The sequence below is a fragment of the Haliotis rubra genome, unplaced genomic scaffold, assembly GCF_003918875.1.
Source record: "Haliotis rubra isolate DU_JTF1 unplaced genomic scaffold, ASM391887v1 Scf796, whole genome shotgun sequence".
Taxonomy (NCBI): domain Eukaryota; kingdom Metazoa; phylum Mollusca; class Gastropoda; order Lepetellida; family Haliotidae; genus Haliotis; species Haliotis rubra.
Genome location: NW_025767519.1, coordinates 155,346 through 172,500, shown reverse-complemented (window position 1 = coordinate 172,500; position 17,155 = coordinate 155,346). Strand labels below are relative to the sequence as shown.

At 40.8% G+C, this 17,155-nt stretch overlaps 1 protein-coding gene across 2 annotated transcripts in view; it reads right to left on the bottom strand.

The window, feature by feature from the left end:
* The window catches only part of LOC124261311 (glutamate receptor ionotropic, NMDA 3A-like), a 148,387-nt gene that overhangs the window by 129,579 nt on the left and 1,653 nt on the right, over nucleotides 1-17,155 (bottom strand). The window lies entirely within an intron of this gene.

The following is a 17,155-nucleotide window of genomic DNA, read 5'->3' as shown; positions in this document are numbered from 1 at the left end:
GGACAACGGTCGCCAGGGTGTCACGAGCTGATGGCCCACACATCTGTCACTTATTTACCAGAACAACACGCGATGCATCTCATTAAGAACCCTTATCAATGATCACAATATGATTCCAATGTACTTTAACAGTAGAACTGACCTTACCCAATAACGTTGTATGCGTTAATTATATACAGGTTCAACACATGATGAAGTGTTTCTCCTAATTTAAGTCATCCTGAATAATATCTTACCGCGTTCAGTGCCTAAAATACCCTGAAGCAATAAACCCACGTTTCAAACTTTGCAAATCTAAGTGTATCCCAAACATTCAGAAATGGTCTGAAATTACAAATAATTGAAATATCACCCGAAATGAAAAACCAAAGAAACAAACAATAAACGATGCTTGTTGAATTGCCTCCAGCTCGGAAATTATTACCGAGCGCCATCTTTTATTTATATGTACAGAAGCGTAAGTGTTCCTTATCTACATATCTGAAGGGTCATTTGCTGGTCTCCCGTGATTGTACAGACACCCAACCTCCTTCCAGGAGGAGGATTATATCACGGGAGTCGAGTTAACCTTGAGTTAGACACACTCCCTGATATCCTAGGGGGGAGGCAATTCACGTGGGACCGCGGTGCCTTCCTAATGAGGCCGGATACATGGAAGCACGACCAGCTGTTGTCAGTCCAGTTCAGCGACCTAGTTGAGCATATTAACATATGAGGAATATTACTTGAAATTATTCGCTGACAATCGTGTAACGAAATATTACACTTCACACAACATAACGTTTTCAAGGACTCAAATTACCGATTCTCTAAAGTAAACAAACTAACGATAACCTGTATACCTGACAAAACTACTACAGGATATATTTAGACATAGTACTTACTACGTACTGACTTGTTCATTCGGCTCATTTAGAGAACTGTTACATGCTACTGGGGAGGTGTTGCAGTATATAACCCAAGCCATCCCAGTCTAAATGCTAAAAGGTGAAAGGCCATCTCTACATGGCGACCATACCACTCCCCAAGACACCCCCGATCTCCACCCCAACCCATATACTGCTGTGCAAAGACCCAAGGGGCCCAATACCATCTCCCCAACCCCTCCTGTAGGTCTTACGCCCGCCGACAGTGTTGGGAAGTCAACCGCCAGTCACCGTGTCAGTGTCTCAGTTCAACGGGTCTCGCGTCTTGTTGTGAATGCTTCCTTACTCGGCGTCATAGGGAGGTATATCCCAGCCCCGTCCAAGAAACAAAGCCTGTCTCCCTGGATCCGCAGCACGGTATCTACTGCTCAGGGACAGGAGCTGCATGCAATTTACATGTATCGATCGAAATTTCTTGTATCTTATTTGCATGAGCTCTTCTCCAGTCCATTACCGACCGCCAATTGAAGGACGAATTCCATTAAGCAGGAAAAGACCCGTTTCTCATGCTTTTTGCGTCCTTGATTCTCCTGGTGGAAAATTAGATCCCCATTACGCCTGATTCTGTTCTCCCCCTGACCATCTCGCCGCAGTAGCCATTTACAGGCCACCATGGACAATTGTAGAAATAAATTATATAAGTTAGGAAGAAGTCGTGCTTCTTGTTGGCCGCTCGACCTGCTCCTTGAGCAATTGACGGGCAGGAATACCACAGATATATGTCAGCAAACCTTGCAACGGTTTGCCACTTGGCCTTTATGTTAAAACGTTATGAAATATTGATACATGCTGCTGCGTCTGCGTTTTGCATGTTTGATTTACAGGACAATGTGATGAAGCGAACAGTATTCGGACAGAATACAACGTAGCCTTTAGCTCGCCGATATGGGCGTCTTCACAAGATCTTTGGTAGTGTGAGGGGCTGATACATGAGGTCAGGTTAAATCACTACCACACATACACGCACACATTCCTCTCCCTCATACACATACTCATCACACACACAGACACACACAGACACACACACAGACACACACATACACGCACACATTCCTCTCCCTCATACACATACTCATCACACACACAGACCCAAAACACAGACCCAACACACAGACCCCACACACATACACACACACATTCCTCTCCCTCATACACATACTCATCACACACACAGACCCAAAACACAGACACACACACAGACACACACATACACGCACACATTCCTCTCCCTCATACACATACTCATCACACACACAGACACACACAGACTCACACACAGACACACACATACACGCACACATTCCTCTCCCTCATACACATACTCATCACACACACAGACCCAAAACACAGACCCAACACACAGACCCACACACATACACACACACATTCCTCTCCCTCATACACATACTCATCACACACACAGACCCAAAACACAGACCCAACACACAGACCCCACACACATACACACACACATTCCTCTCCCTCATACACATTCTCATCACACACACACAACCCAAAACACAGACCCAACACACAGACCCAACACACATACACACACACATTCATCTCCCTCATATACATACTCATCACACACACAGACCCAACACACAGACGCACACACATACACGCACACATTCCTCTCCCTCATACACATTCTCATCACACACACAAACCCAACACACAGACACACACACATTCACACACACATTCATCTCCCTCATATACATACTCATCACACACAAACCCAACACACAGACGCACACACATACACGCACACATTCCTCTCCCTCATACACATTCTCATCACACACACAAACCCAACACACAGACACACACACATTCACACACACATTCATCTCCCTCATATACATATTCATCACACACACAGACGCACACACAGACGCACACACATACACACACACATTCCTCTCCCTCATACACATATTCATCACACACACAGACCCAACACAGACACACACACACATACACGCACACATTCATCTCCCTCATATACATATTCATCACACACAGACAGACCCACACACACAGACATTCCACATATACACAGACAGACAAACCCAACACACAGACGCACACACATACACGCACACATTCCTCTCCCTCATACACATACTCATCACACACACAGACCCAACACACATACACACACACATACAAGCACACATTCATCTCCCTCATATACATACTCATCAAACACACACACAGACGCACACACACAGACACACATTCCTCTTCCTCACACATATTCATCACACACAGGCGCACACATAGACTCTTCCTCACGCACACATTCCTCTCCCTCATACACATATTCATCACACACACAGACATAACACAGACGCACACACATACACACACACATTCATCTCCCTCATATACATATTCATCACACACACAGACCCAACACACACACACACACACACACATTCCTCTCCCTCATACACATACTCATCATACACACAGACCCAACACACAAACACACACACACGCCGTTTACACATGTTTTCACAAAATCACACACATACATATCACACACGAACACACATACCACACACCTCTCATTAGTGCATCCGACATACAAACTACACACTGATATTGATCAGAATCAACTACACGAACATCCTCCCATTTGCATTGATGTTGGTGCTAGGGATAGTGACACTGCCTCCATAGGGGGATGAAATATCAGTCATTTATATAATATACATAGATATATAACCGAACCCACTAATTCCTTCCGAGTGCCCCGGAGGACCCACTGCAGCAACCCTGCGCAGAGTTGTCGGCGTCCTGGTGACGTCAATGACAGCCTCGCCAATAACCAACTCAATGTGTTATACAACCCTTATTGAACCTATAAAGCTGGATGATATGATATTATCTGCCTGTAAGGGTATCGTGCATGACATCTGATGCCAACATATACATTGATAAAATCATTGGATGAAACTGATTAGGACGTCAACAACAGCGGCAACGTCAACGTCGAGCACGATTCAGACAGAACCTTTAGACTGCACAACAGCACAAAATTGTCATTACTCTCACAATAATGAGCAGATTGTAACGACATTAAGCATTACTCAGAAAATACTATCTGTTACATTAACTGTATCTTTGAACCAGTTCACGACTATTCAAAATATGAAGAAAAGAGTTTCCATGCAGATGAGTCTATTCGATATATAGGTGTATATTCAGGAGTATTGAAAATACATGAACCAGAATATACAGCGTATATGAAGATGTGTACAGAGGGGGCAGACAAGGCTCCGAGCGAAGGAAGTTAACATCGTCACCTAGTCCTTCAACACACTCTATTATGACATCTTACTATGAACAGCTGTGTACTATTCAAGCATACTTTGTATAACAAGGTTGATTTTAATTTGGATAAATGACAGTTTGTGCCGGTTTTAACAGCACTCGTTTTAGCAGTAGCCAAAACGAACATTGGAAACATTCCAAATTGTACTCATTCTGGGACAACATGAGGCTTGATGGTCACGTCTGACTGCTTTAAAACCAGGTTGTTACTCTATATTTGAAGTAGTTTTCATTAAATAACCGAGCGAGGTGTGGCGAGTTTCCTTGCCTTGGACGGGTCAGGATATCAGTCATAAGCTCATTCCCCTGCTTCGCGGAAGTTATTAATGTCTAAGAAATGCATAACTGTTGGCTTTCCCTACTCCATCCTCATCCTCACCCCCAAACTCACATGCTGAGACTCACTTTCTCATTAACTCACTCTGTTATTTCAATATACATTTCACATACAGCCTGGTTGGGTGTCAGCGGACCGTGGTGCAATCAGAGTCATAGTTTAAGCCTCTTCACCAACAATGGCGTGCCAGCACGACCGACGTCCCGGATTATTGACGTTGTGTTGCTGTAAAACATATATTCAATGGCAATTGTTTCGAGATAATTGATCGATTCTACCCAGTGGTTCCAACATTCAAGATACGAATGATAATTATTCTAGTGAACCCGCATAAATACACACTATTGATCTGTGTGACACGCCGCGAGACTGACAACCTGTGACATGGCCTGTGTCGTAGAACTGTGTGTCGTGCACGGTGCAACATGTGTCGTCCATGCGGAACTACACCAGGAAACACGGGATCGGCATACAGCTCTATACCACGCTCAGTTATATAGTAGGACATAGAGCAGTCAAAAAAAGGAAAAGTGGTTACCATTTAGAAACGACCCACTTCAGTGCCTTGTATGTTGGGGAATTAATGAAACATCTACAAGTTCAATATGTTGAGAGCATTGATATCTCCTGCATTGTATGGCGCTCCATGGAACACCATTCTGATTTTCTTTGCTTAAAGTGTTTAATTAAACACGAGCCAATCAATACTGCTAGTGAAATGTAACTTGAAAGGAGTACTCTGGGAAACCTGAACTTGTGTAACAATACTTCAAACAAATAGCTTTGTAGACGGCCCCTAGTCACGCAGATAGGGGAAAACGGCTACATTTGAGATGACCCAGTCTTTGCAAAAGAATGTTAGAGAGAGACAGAAGAATGAAGAATGAAGACCTGGGGATCAGCTCTGTCCTAGGACAAGCATGAAGTACTGGGGATCTGCTCTGTCCCAGGACAAGCATGATGAACTGGGGGTCTACTCTGTCGAAGGACAAGCATGAAGTACTGAGGATCTGCTCTGTCCCAGGACAAGCATGATGTACTGGGGATCTGCTCTGTCCCAAGACAAGCATGAAGTACTGGGGATCTGCTCTGTCCCAAGACAAGCATGAAGTACTGGGAATCTGCTCTGTCCCAGGACAAGCATGATGTACTGGGGATCTGATCTGTTCCAGGACAAACATGAAGTACTGGGGATCTGTTCTATCCAAGGACAAGCATTATATACTGGAGATGCGCTCTGTCCTAGGACAATAGGAATAGTATGTGAACCTGTCCTGTGACAATAAGGATAAACAGGAGACCCGTTCTTTTAAGGGCAAATGAGATGTACTGGGGACCTAAAGCAGTTGCAGTGATCGCAACTCGACGTCCATGCAGACCCTGTTAGCTAGCTACTTATATCTTCTCCGAAAGGTTCATGCTTCTCTGCAGAGGTTCCGTGTTTGTGAAGTGAACATTGGATTTCTCTGTCATGGCTATTGATGAATTTAAGTGCATAAAGAAGTAACGAGAATAGTATTTGAAAGAGGCAGGCAAGGCGTAATATGAAACTACTTAACTCAATTACACTGTGGGCAGCGGAAATGGTACGTGGAAAAGTGCACATTTAGGGACAAAAATACATTTAAGATGTAAAAGGATATCCATGCATTACACTAAAGGCATGCGACACAGGGTCATTTGGAATTAAGAACAGCTCTTAAAGCAGCCTAATGACCTCTGCATCGGAGGTCTGCTTGCAGGGAGAACATACATACGCACGCGCGGTTACACACACGCGCACACACACGCGCGCGCGTGTGTGCACACATAAACACACACACACAAACATTAAGAGTATATTTATGATATTTCATCTCAACGAAAGGATTATCTTATCGCGGAATGATGTAACATCTCTAAACTCGTCCAGTTTGAAACATAACCTGGAGCTGTCCTATGTCATTATTCTGAAGTGTTTGTTGTCCTTCCTGGCTGGTGTGGAACTGTTATTTCTGTAAAATTATCTTCCACATGTTTTTGTAAGTTACATGTGGCGCACTATGGGATTGTTGTACTTTTCTCCTTAAGCTCTCACAAACTTTCTTTCAAATCTGTTATGACGTGATCACGTCTTCAGATGCTTGACCATCATTGCTATGTGCCAGCAAAATGAGAGGTAACTGAGACAGGAGCATATCTCTCACTCACTCACTCACTCACTCACACACACACACTCTCTTTCACACACACACACACACACACACAAACACACACACACTGAATTGTCATAATGCTATTACATCATCAGGTATGACCTCACAATGCTTTGACATCACTAAAAACACAGCGGACAATGCTGTGACTTCACAAAGTTGATGACATCACAATGCTATGATGTCATAAAACTGCTGACGTCACAATGCTATCACTGCTCAAGAAGCCTAACGGCAGTTTTGTGTTCGGATAAATTCATTTTTTTACTGATAACTGGTGAAGAATGATTTTGGATGATAAATAAAATCTCACGTTTCTTCTGATGTCAATTATAATTGTTAACACTTGTTGATTAAAATAGAATATCCTCGGCAAGCCTCATATATTTGTAACTTTAATCAACTCGTGTTGATATATATGATATTAGAAAATACACACACACATACACAAACACACACAACAAACCACTAACACACACACCTGCTTGGCTCATAAAACAAAGATGCAAAACTTCAGCCTCACGTATTAAATAACCACACAGACTTCTATAAAAAGGAAATAAAATATATTCAAATCTCATGCTATTTGAATTATATAAAGTACATTGGTACTAAACACCTTATTTATAACACTATGTTTAATTTTCACTAAAGCATTCAGCAGAAATTCTGCAAGACATGTACTCCTGGCTTTATTTACTAATTACACAGGCTTAAGTGATTAACTTCATCAAAGTCACAATATCCTTCGACATTAGGATTCTTTTCACACTCCCAATTTAAATATGTCGATGATATTGCTCAGTTGGCTGATAAAAAACAAATACCAAGCAATAAAATGGGCTTGTAATCTGTCGTCAAAGGCATGCACCACGGATCCGTGAGGGCCCTCGAGAAACACTTAATTGATTTTAGCCTCATTATATGTCGGGAATAACTACTGGAATTTTCCCAGCTGATTGTTCTCCGTGTGCGAGTTGGGGTATGCTATGTGCAGCAAAGCGAGTTCCGATGAAGGAATGCCCGCGTCGATAGATCACACGGTAAATATTTATCACGATATATAGAAATACATCACGTCACATGGAATACTTGTGTTTACATTTATAATGGTTCATTTGAAGTAAATTGACGGTTCGATTCTGATAGATTCTAAATAATCTTTCCTCGGTTGGCTGTCAGCCGAGGTATTACTCTCTGCGTTAATTGTTCGTGTTTGAAGGCAGGACTCGATACAGCTGATTTGAGGACATGACCGAGGAGATACAAAGTATGGGAGACGGGATACTAAACATCTTCATCAAAGAAATTAAGCCACCTTGGAGAAAGTTAAATTAGTTAAAGTGTAATTACCGCAAATCAATTCCAGTCAGCATAAATCCACATCACGACGCACGTAGTGGCATTGTTCACCTCAGACTGCCATTTAGACAATGAGGGCAAGCACTGCAGTGCACGTGTGTAATAAAACATCAATACGAGCTGTTGTCTGTATGCTACCGTCTTTATACCTGTCCTTAAGAGTGAAATAAGACACTAACGTGTATAAACCAATTCTTAACTGTTAACTGCGATTAAAAGAATACATTGACGGACCAAACATCCTTCCATTCAATTACAAAAACAAAAAAATATTCATAATTCATAAAACCTATTTTACCTTTCAGTATCGATCACTTCACAAGTATACTTTGTATGTAGTACCCGATTTGAAAATTTGAAAATATTTTTATTCAGTTTATAATTAATTGTTAATTATTACCTGATTTGATGTGTTCAGGTAAACAAACCGAAAATCAAGTACTTATTTACGTTATTTTGTCTCCCTCCCTTCCCCCAGCCGAGCCGCGCCTCCTCCAGCAGAACAGCCTATATTAACTGAGAGATCCATTAAGCCAATGACTGACTCACTACATTGATGTTTATGCATTCACTTCAAATGTCCACACATCCATAGTATGTACGTTTAAGTACTGACCTCAGAGAAGTCACAACCTGCTACAAATATCCCTACATGGAAAGAGGCTTTGCTATTTAAAACAAATATTGACGTCTCGTGAAAGCACGACATTGTTAATTAAAATCTAAATCTACGCATTTACATTGTCAGAAGCTCGCTTCTCAGGCAGGGATGCAGCTGACGCCGCCATGATGGTGAAAAGAGCAAGTGAAGTGTACGGGCTGACAGGCCCGCCTTACTGTACACATCAGCTGACTGTAACAGGTCACGTGATAACAATGGCGATGACACGATGACCAGCTCCCGAGAACAACCATATAAGCAAATCAACTCCGCAAGCAGAGTGTTCCTAGCAGAGACAGTAGCTATCTGAATACCGTTAAGGCAGGATTTCACATTAGCTCCAAGTCCTGGTTTACAAGTGCAGATACGTCTTGTGCCGTGTATCGACTGTCTTTGGGTGCCTTTGACCCTTGTTTTATGCACTCACACCTGACCTTTCCAGTGCTGTTTTTGCATAGTGTGCATTCAAATATCAAAATATGCCACGAAAAGGGCGAATAAATTGTAAGAGGATCTTGTTGATAGTCCACGTGACCGATGTGGGCGACAGAGAAAGCTTCGTGTTGCTTGAGCAGATGTGTGTCATTGGGCGAACCGGCATTCATAGAAGCAGTTGGTCACGTCTTGAGACAGTATTCATACTGAGTGCGTAGTACTCATCTCCAGCAAATAGCTCTCATATGTCAGTTTCAAATGTAATTTGGTAGAGCTGCTTTACTGGACTGTCTAGAAGACTGGGATGAATATATTTCTTCGTAATCTCTTCTCCGCTGATAATCGAGTGTTGCATAGATGGTTTATATTTACATGTACTTGGTATCGAGAGTTTAACATGGGCAACGGAAGGTTTTAGAACAAATACTAGCCCGTGTTCATATTCTACTTCCCCATATATATGAAACCTCCCAACTCATATACCATCTCAACCACCTATATGTGCTAAGTCCCATTACCAGTTTATGTGCCACCTCAATCCTGAACATCATGTGCCTCACCCACTCATATATCCCACCCATTCTTCTGCCACTACATACAACCACATGATGTACCACCTCACCCACCTTTATTGTCTCACCCCTTATATACAACCTCAGCCACTACCACCTCACCCAAATATACCACTCCTCACCATCTTATGTACCTCATCAGTATCCTCCCCACTTATATACTACCTCACCCACTTACAGTATTCCACCCCAAATATACTACCTCACCCAGTCATATATCTACCTCACCCATTCTTCTGCCACCTCACCAACTCATATACCACCTCACCCACTTATATACCTCCTATATACAACCTCACATCTACTACCTTCCGCTTATATACCATCTCACCCAGTCGTGTACCACCTCACCCCCGCATGTATACTATCTCACCACTTATCTACCACCTCACCCCACTTATCACCTCACCTCAACCCTTATATACTACCTCACCCGCTTATGTACCACCTCACCCCACTTATCTACTACCTCACCCCCACATGTACCACCACACCCACTTATCTACTACCTCACCCCCGCATGTATCACCTCACCCACTTATCTACTACCTCAACCAAGTATATACTACCTCACCCACTTATATACTACCTCACCCCAGCATGTACCCCCTCACCCACTTATATACTACCTCATCCCCGCATGTACCACCACAAACTACTGCACTACAGCTATACAAATAGTTATGCTTTTGTAAGATATAAGGGTGAAAACTCTGACAGGTATCCTATTAAGCAAGGTGTTGGCCAAGGCAGAGTCATGTCGTCCTGGTTCTTCCTAGTGTTTATCAATGATTTAATTTCTTCTCTGAGACAGGCTAGTAATGGCCTAAGTGTGTATGGTGTGAATGTTCCGACTATATTGCTTGCTGACGACACAACACTTCTTAGTACTTCACCAAAGGGACTTCAAATTGCTCTCGATACTGTACATACATATGCCAATAAATGGCGCTTAACATACAATCCTGCAAAAGCACAGTAATCATTTTAATAAACGTAAACGTAAAGTTAAAACTGTAAACTACACTCTTGGCAATGAAAACATCGCACCAGGAGATTCCACTACTTACGGCGGTATACTTCTAACGTCTGATTTAACATGTAAATCTAGAATTGAAAGAGATGCTGTCGGAAGGCAAGAGACAGGTGTTAATTCCTTAAATGCTTGGGGCTAAATAACACTGACCTACATCCAGCTACCAGTGTTAAGATATGGCAAAGAATGATTATGAAAACAAGTTTTTATGGCTGTGAACTATTGTTTGACATTAAAGGGCAGCAACTTTGGTTGCTAGAAAACACACAGAGGTACTTTGCCCGCACTGTCCAGGGACTAGATAAGAGATCTCCGTCTGAATCCACTATTGCAAACTTAGGACTGTGGACCATGATTGGCTACATTGATAAAAGTAAACTCCAGTTCTTTGGCTCTTTATGCAACACTAGTTGTGACAATCTCATAAAACACATATTCTGTGCTTCCATGACTAATACACCCCGAAAATCAACTATTTGTGGAGATCTTCCAGTCTGTTTTGTGCAAATACAACCTTAGAAACTACTTCCATACTTACTTATACAGTGGTTCATTTCCCCCAAACACCAATGGAGACGAATCATAAACAAGAAACACGTACAAGAATATGAAGAACAAACTCTCCAAGGTGCAGCTACACCCACGATCATACTACTTATAAACTCACCCACTCATATACTACCTCACCCAATCATATACTACCCCTGTTTGTAAATACTTTTGTACTAACTCATATACTACCTCACCCACTCATATACTACCTTACCCAATCATATACTACCCCACTAACTCATAAACCACTTCACCTACTCATACACCCCACCCCCACTCACCCCCCTCATGTAATACCTTCCCCACTCATATACTACCACTTCACTCCCGCATGTAGTACCTCACCCACTCATATACCATACCACTTCACTCCCTCATGTAGTACCTCACCCACTCATATACCACCTCACCCCTTACGTACCACCTCACCCACTCAAATACTACTTAACCCCCTCAAATACAACTTCGGCCTCCTAAACAACACCCCCTCCTACGCACAACGCTCTGATAATGTCCAAACCTTGGCCAAGATGCTCATCTGACTTCTGACATTTCGTTCAGTATATCAACAAGAATGATCATGTGTCAAATAGTATATGTTTCAAAGCTCTGTGTGAATACGCGAAACGTCACTGCCCACCTTGTGATGTGACGTGATTCATATCTGCTTTCGGTGAAACGATATCTTAAAATTGAAAAGGACATTAATTGTCTTATATGGTGTTTGTAACTAGCTTTTACAGAACAGCCATAAAAGCAATATAACCTTGGTGCCAAAGCAGCATTTGCTTAATGTGGTGGATGATCCATGATGTAACCCGGTAGGTCACAGTAGGCGATACATTTGGACAGCGTTAAATGGCTAAGTGTCTCCTTAAAATGAATATAAAGAAAAACAATGACGTTTTCTCTTGATCACATGGTAGTATATCTCCTTGCTGTTGATATGCATAAATAAGAACCTCTTTGCGTTGAATCTTCGTTTCCAATCTCTTTCCCCTGTGGTTTAGCACAGAAAGTATTCAGGTTATTGATGTAATTTATAAAGGATGTAATGCATGTGTTGGATTTTTCTTCACAGAATGGCGATCTGATGCTTGGGACACTTAAGATGTAGATGCTTGTGTAATTTGTGACATATTTCAGTACTTGCACACAAAAAGAGCACTCATTAGCTCTTCAGTGGTTCAAATGAATATGGACATTTATCCTTTTATAATGAGCTAAAAGAATCTTGTGAATTAGGAAACGTAATTTTATGTATTTAACGACTCCAGTTGGGATCGCCTCTGTGCTCTGGTGGGTAGAGAGTCTGAGAAGAATGAGTCGGGGGTTCTATTCCCGATCGCGTCACAACAAAAGGCATTGCAAAATGGCGCTTGATGTTCCCCTGCCTGGTTCTTGGCAAGAAGGGTTAGTCGGTTCTGAAAGAGCATTCTGTGTCTGATTTATGTGCCCAAGTTAAACTGCTGCACGGTATCTCAGTGGGTTAAACACTGTGAAACTAGGATCGGCCAGAACTAGTGTGCGCACACTCATCTCTCTCTCTCACACACACACACACACACACACACACACACACACACACACACACACACACACACAAATAAGGCACTTCGTTATGAAATCCTGAATGTGACGTTCAAACCAAATGTCACATCTCACCCGTCAAGAGAAACCATATGATTCATGTGCTTGATATACTCTTTACAAACCAAATTGCGTCATGTGCTGGAAATACTCTTTACAAACCATATGTTTCATGTGCTAGAAATAATCTTTACAAACGTTATGGCTTCATGTGCTCGGGACACCCTTTAGAACCAATATGCCCTATGTACATGAAACAAACTTAAAAAACAATTTGCTTCATGTGCAAGAATTACTCTTTAGAAACAATTCGCTTCATATGCTAGAACGACATGCTTCCTGTGCTAGAGACACCCTTTAGAAACAATATGCTTTATAGACATGAAACAACCAAAAGAAACAACATGCTTCATGTGCTCGAGACACCCTTTAGAAACAATACGCTTTCATATGCTAGAAACAACCAAGAGAAACAATACGCTTTATGTACATCAAACACTGCAAATTTCCTAATTTCCCTGAAATGATTCCACTTTATATGTATATGTAAAATTCGCTGCTCTGCTCGCTGGTATCCAAGTCACCTATTCACCATGCTTGTGTATATGCCATATTTAGGTATGGCAGTAAACCAGCATGTTGACGTTCCGTCTGAGTACAATGTGACCATTGTTCCCACTGTGTACACTTCCCACCACTGATGGAGCTATATGGGGATCGAGGACACCTTACATGGGTTCGTTTTGCAGCCATGATCCATTTTCTTTCGGAACTGAAGACCAGACACCAGAGTACACAACCATGTACATACATCTTTATGCCCCAAGGCGTCCATCACAGTTGCTATTGACATAGTCAGTCGGACTGAACTTCAACTTGGCCGTATCCTCCTTCATAAATATATATATTTATTTTTTTCTGAGGGTATTCTGTTATGGAGGCATTGTTCAACACAACACAGGTATGAGAAACCTGTTTGTACGATATAATAGAGACATTGTAAACACGGACAGGTTTCAATTCAGCAATTTGATGTAAGCATGAACAGAATGTCGATGGTGTTTTGGTGTTTGCTTCAACTGATGATGTGAGTATTAATCACTCCAGGCTTAGTGTTAAGCAGTGTTGTTACTGTGTTGTTATACATCACGGTGTGTTGTTTCCCTTTATAGATTTATTGCTGTCATATTCTGACATTATATCTAATAGTGTGGTGTATTAAAGAGTATTGTAAGAATGTGCATTATTCATATGCTCGGATTATGTAAAGTCTGGCGGGTTAGTATTCATTGAACACAGAATTGTTGTTTACGAAGTGTGTCATTATTGTTTATGCATAGTTTAGGATATATGTCAGAGTCGGATACTTTATTATGAATGTTTTAGTTTTTTTGGTTCCAGAGTCTGGCTGCATTCTTTGTGGTTTATGGTTTAAATGCTTTAGCAAGCTGTTACATTGTGAATGATTTATTGGATATTTCATTATTCAAGGATTAGGATTATTTTATAGAAGGTGTTTTACTAAAGTTCATAGTTTATTTCAAGTTTTATCATGCATGGTTTACAACGTAATTGTAATAGCATTGTCTTGTGATAATGGGTGTTTTATATTTTCCAGAGTGTTGATTAATTATGCATTATTTTATGTGTACATGTTCCAGGATGGCGTTGTGACATGTGCGGTTGTGGGGTTTATATGCTTCAGAGGCATTTTATGAATGGTGTAAGTTTCACGTGCTGTGTTTTTTCTGTCTGTTGTATTATGCCCAGTTTATACATCGCAAGGTGTTGTTTCGGCGTTTATGATTAAGGATTAAGTACATGTTTTGTTATGGCTTAGAGTTTAAGTTCAAGAGTGTTGGGTTTCTTTTGTACGAATGGGTTTAGAGCTTATGTGTTTACACAGTATTGTTTTATTATGAATCGTTTCAAGTATACTAGTATATATTCAAGAGTGTTGATCTATTATTGATGGTTTATGGTATACATTTGAAAGTGTTGTTTCATTACGGTCAGTTCTGTTATATTGCGCATTCATGTACATTGTTTGGTTCTTTGGTTTATGTGTTACCGAGTGTTGTTTTATATTACATGGTTTAAGGTGTATATGTTCCAGAGTGTTGTTTTATATTGCATGGTTTAAGGTGTATATTTTCCAGAGTGTTGTTTCAGATTGCATGGTTTAAGGTGTATATGTTCCAGAGTGTTGTGTTATAATTACATGGTTTAAGGTGTATATGTTCGAGGGTGTTGTTTTATATTTCATGATTTAAGGTGTATATGTTCCAGAGTGTTGTTTTTTATTTCATGGTTTAAGGTGTATATGTTCCAGAGCGTTGTTTTATATTTCATGGTTTAAGGTGTATATGTTCCAGAACGTTGTTTTTGTTTTATATTTCATGGTTTAAGGTGTATATGTTCCAGAGTGTTGTTTTATATTTCATGGTTTAAGGTGTATATGTTCCAGAGCGTTGTTTTATATTTCATGGTTTAAGGTGTATATGTTCCAGAGTGTTGTTTTATATTTCATGGTTTAAGGTGTACATTGTTTGGTTGTTTGGTTTATGTGTTACCGAGTGTTGTTTTATATTACATGGTTTAAGGTGTATATCTTCCAGAGTGTTGTTTTATATTTCATGGTTTAAGGTGTATATGTTCCAGAGTGTTGTGTTATAACTACATGGTTTAAGGTGTACATGTTCCAGAGTGTTGTGTTATAACTACATGGTTTAAGGTGTATATGTTCCAGAGTGTTGTTTTATATTGCATGGTTTAAGGTGTATATGTTCCAGAGTGTTGTTTTATATTGCATGGTTTAAGGTGTATATGTTCCAGAGTGTTGTTTTATATTGCATGGTTTAAGGTGTATATGTTCCAGAGTGTTGTTTCATATTGCATGGTTTAAGGTGTATATGTTCCAGAGTGTTGTTTCATATTGCATGGTTTAAGGTGTATATGTTCCAGAGTGTTGTTTCATATTGCATGGTTTAAGGTGTATATGTTCCAGAGCGTTGTTTTACTATGCATGTTGTACATGCAATATAGTGTTGATGTATTGTTCAGTTCTCAGTGTATATCTTACAGTGTATTATCATTCATGGTTAAGTGCTACACTGTATTGGTGTGGACTTGTTTTGAGAAAATACATCATTTTGAAGTAAATGTTATGGGTGTGTCTGTATACAACATGGTATGGTTATAGCTATGATGTCAAATCGGTATGTTCAATCAGCTGACTGTATTGGATTTATGCGATGTAGTATCGTATTTTGTATGAGTTGAAACCCGCCGTTTGTGGCATACAGCTGACTATTGTTTACACAATATACATTGAAAATGGGCTTGACCTTGACCGTGGCCTTGAACAGTCCATGACAGCCAGTGCTGACGTTTTCATCTAATTATCATCACATAAATGTCGCTGGTTTATTTGATATAGATGATTCCTGTTCTTGTCCCTAGGGCATGAGCGTTACATTACATTACATTACATTACATATACATGGTTTACATGAGTGAAACAAACCTGGTGTTATTGTCTCTGCACATAGGATACACAAGGAAGTCAAGATGTCGGTGCCTGACATCAGAATAATGAAATAGAGTTATAACGATTCAAGTGATAATGACCATGGTCACAGATCGCGAACCATCAGACACAAATTAGGCACACACATTACGATGTAAACATCAGGTCAATATCAGACAAACCATAACGTAAACATGCAAACAATTTATGAACATTACGCCAATATCAGGCAATCATCAGGCATACATAAGGTCAGTCAACATCAGACACACATAAGGCCAGCCAACATTAGACACACACAAGGTCAGTCAACATCAGACACACACAAGGTCAGCCAACATCAGACACACACAAGGTCAGCCAACATCAGATACACATAAGGTCAGCCAACATCAGGCACACATAAGGTCAGCCAACATCAGATACACATACGGCTAGCCAACATCAGACACACATAGGGCCAGCCAACATCAGACACAAATAAGGTCAGCCAACATCAGACACACATAAGGTCAGCCAACATCAGACACACATAAGGCAAGCCAACACCAAATACCAGGCCAACGTCAGTCATTATCAGAAAAACAGCAAGTCAACATCAATTCAACATCA